The following is a 3,647-nucleotide window of genomic DNA, read 5'->3' as shown; positions in this document are numbered from 1 at the left end:
TTTTATGATAAAAATAACCCATTGAATTAAATAATTTGGACATGAATTTATTTAGTATTATGAAGACTTCTCAATAAAATATTTCGTTTATTAATTGATTGATCAATAGTCTACCGTCGATAATCGATCTCAATTTGGTAATCAATACCCAGCCCTAAATATAAGCCTGTTAATCTCTAGTACCTTAGGGTGAAGAAAGTATTCTTTTGTTATGATTGTAGGAAATTGTCTATATTGTTGATTGTTAATTGTGTATTTGGTAATGTTTTTGAGTATGATAGATTGTGTAAGCTTGTATTAAACTTGTAGGTCACACAACATAATAACATGATAATATTGAAATATATCTTAGGATATGCTAGTTCATCTAGCAAGTAAGTGCCAAATTAATAACCTCAAAGAAACAGGTGCGTCATTGTTTTTGATCATACCTTAGTTTGAGAAAAATGAAATTTTTAGCTAAGCCAATCAGTAATTGTGTTCACAGCTCTCTGTCGAAATTTAAGCTTTCAAATTCCGTTGGTGAACAGAATTATTGGCGTTTAAAAGTTGAAAAGATTAATCATCTTTTCTTGGAACACTGTCATTTATTTGGAAAGACATTTTTAGGAATAGAGAAGAAATTCATAGTTTGAGATATTTTTGAAGGAATTATGCAAATTTTGAACATTTCTAGTAGGATACTTTTGAAGACTATTCATGGCCCAGCTGTTCCTTTAAGGGCATTGTAAAGAAGTGTTCTCAATTTTTATGTAGGATGTCTGATGTCTAAGCGTTTTGTGACTTCACCATCGCAAAGCAGTTTAGATATTATTAACAGTTTTTACAATAGTGACTTTATAAGGAGCTTAGTTTTAGTAGATTGGTCTGACTGAAAATTGGAATCACGCAATTACTGCAATTTGTTGCTAGCTGTCTTTGATACCCATGAAATATTTTAAAAATCTCTTAAAGATTATTCTGGTATAGAGGGTAATCAGAAACATCAGTTTAAAAACAAATTGGTATTCTGTTACCCCGGAAAAATAAGTCCCTTTATTGCATGTGCTTTTACTTGCAGATTTCACGTTAAATATCAACTTATCAAGTTATTTGTCCTGATGCTATGTGTGATATATGAAGCATGTGTCTACAGTCTGAGCTCTTGCCATAGACAACATTTTTTGGGGGGATCGCTTAATTATTTAGTCTCCATCTCTGACAGTAATGTCCTGGTGATAGTCTATTTTCTAGATAATTCTGTTGTAATGTGTTACATATTGACTGATGTAATGAAAACTCCAGTCTAAGTGGTGAACCACCATTGTTATAGTTTGTAGGTCATATAAAATAGAAAAATATTCTACATACTGTAATAGCTATATCTCACTATTTACTACTGTATATAGGCAATAGACTTCATTAGTATACTACTCAATAATGTAGATTCTCTTTGTTTCTTTCCTCATGGTTAAAGAGCATTATATCAAGATTGTGGAATTAATTTCCAATAGAAACTGATGTAGGGCTGTGTGTGTCAAATAGGGAAGGAGGTTTTGAGTCACCTTCTAAGCGCTTAGATGCCAAATGTTAGAATTTTCTCAGATGCAAAACTTCTCATGATTTTCCGTCATTCTTAAGTCCTTGGAGCTCTTATAACATGAATAGCAAATATAGTTCAATAACTATCTGGATCCAGTCAACAGATCTTTGGAATGTAAGGCGTTATTTTCTGACATAATCTGTGCTTTAAAATAAGTGAGGTGTCCTCGTTATTAAGATATTGAAAGAGAAACTATTATTGATTGGATGTTTGTTTGTTAATTATTCACTTATTAAACCATCATTTTTATTGTCTTATTCTGAGAACAGGAAAACTCTTTTTTTTAGACAAAGTTTAAGCAGTTTTATAATAAATTGATATCAACAGAGTGACCAAAGTCTGTGAATTATTTCATGATGAACACAAGATCTGTAAAATTTTCATTAGGATGGGAAATGGAATTTTGTTTAAAACATGTTAATAACTGTTTGATATTTAATAGTATAAATAAAGACTATATAGTAGGTAGTATAACTATCAATGTTTCTGCTTCACTAGGTATTATAATAATAAATAGACCTATATAATTTATAACTTGTCTACCTTGTCAATGATCAGACTTAGGTTCACCTCACAGACAATTTAATACTTTATTAAAACAATAAACTTCAACCTATTGCTTCATCTTATATAATCTCACTGTAATAGGAAACTTTGATCTTATGGATCAGATTGGAAATAAAACTAAAATTTATGTAAAGTAATATAATAGGACTAGCAGATGAAATTAGATATTTCTGAAGGGATATTAAAGTGTTTTTAACTTAGATTGGAAAAAAATGATACCAGAAATGCATATTGCCCTGATTTGAAATTGTATAATGATATTATACTTTTTGCACCTTGAATTGGCCAGATTAAGACATCAATACATAGCAAATATCTTTCTTTTATCCAGAAATATTCTTGCATGCAGTGTGCACAGTTGTGAATTTCTGATTCAGTTGGCGTGTGGAAGTCATTCTCCTCATTATTCCATTAGACTTGGAGTACAGATATTTTGGAAATGTCAATGCCTGGAGGTTTGGCAAAGGACAAGCTGGTAGAAAGGATGTAAAATACACATTGTTTGAAGTTCATTGTGTTTTCATTTTATGTCACCATGTCAAAGTTAGAGTGGAGTGGATAATCCACAGAATCAATCCTTAGGATATTTGGATATTATACCATTCTAGTGTTTAGTTGACTTTTCATATCAGTTCTGATATCTTGATGTATGCTATTTTTCATGTTCAAGAGGTCAAATTTTATATTATCTTATTTATTTTCTGTCTGTTAATACAATTTACATGATAAAGTCACTTTTTTTCTGGCTGAGTCACAAAGATGTACATTTCTGAAGTAAGGAAGTTGTCTAAATGTTTCCTTCAGCAACTTATAAAGCTCAATTTCATCTTACAGTCATAAGTACAGTTTATATCTGGTTCTCCAACAATCAAATAATTTGTGATATATCTTAGACTATCGTCAATTATATAAAGTAATATATTGAAAAAAAAACGTCATGCAAATAATTTGGAAGATCAGATTCATTAGTAGTTAGTTATGAATGTTTTGGTTAGAGTGTAGAATATATTCTTGTCAAGTGATTCTATCCTGTTATTATGATGACATAGAGTTTTCTGTAGCTATTTATATATTAAGTAGGAAGTCCTATGATAGGATAGAATTAATATCAAGGAAGAACAGAGTGCACTCTTGCATTACAACTTTCCTGGTCTAAATCCCAAGATGACTGGAAAACACTTTTAGTGTTAAGTAATTCACCGGTCAGACTAAGCATCAAAATGTGAGAGTTTTTCGTGTAATAAGGAATATTTAGCAATGATTGAATTTCGTTGCCAAGAATTAGGTTTTAAAGCTCAATTGGCGTTGAGTATTTGATTTACATGAAAGAAAGCATGCCTATTTCTTGTACTGAAGCAAATACCGCTTGTTATGATAGCTCTCTGCTCAATGTTAAAAATCATTTGACATTATTATGATCTATTGCCAATATAGTTCACTGTAATGGTGCAGAAGAACAGCCATATTTCTTAATTTTAGTCTAACTAAAGATCTTTAC

This window comes from Lottia gigantea (genome assembly GCF_000327385.1).
Source record: "Lottia gigantea unplaced genomic scaffold LOTGIsca_3, whole genome shotgun sequence".
NCBI classification, from domain to species: Eukaryota; Metazoa; Mollusca; class Gastropoda; family Lottiidae; genus Lottia; species Lottia gigantea.
This window is presented reverse-complemented; position numbering follows the sequence as displayed.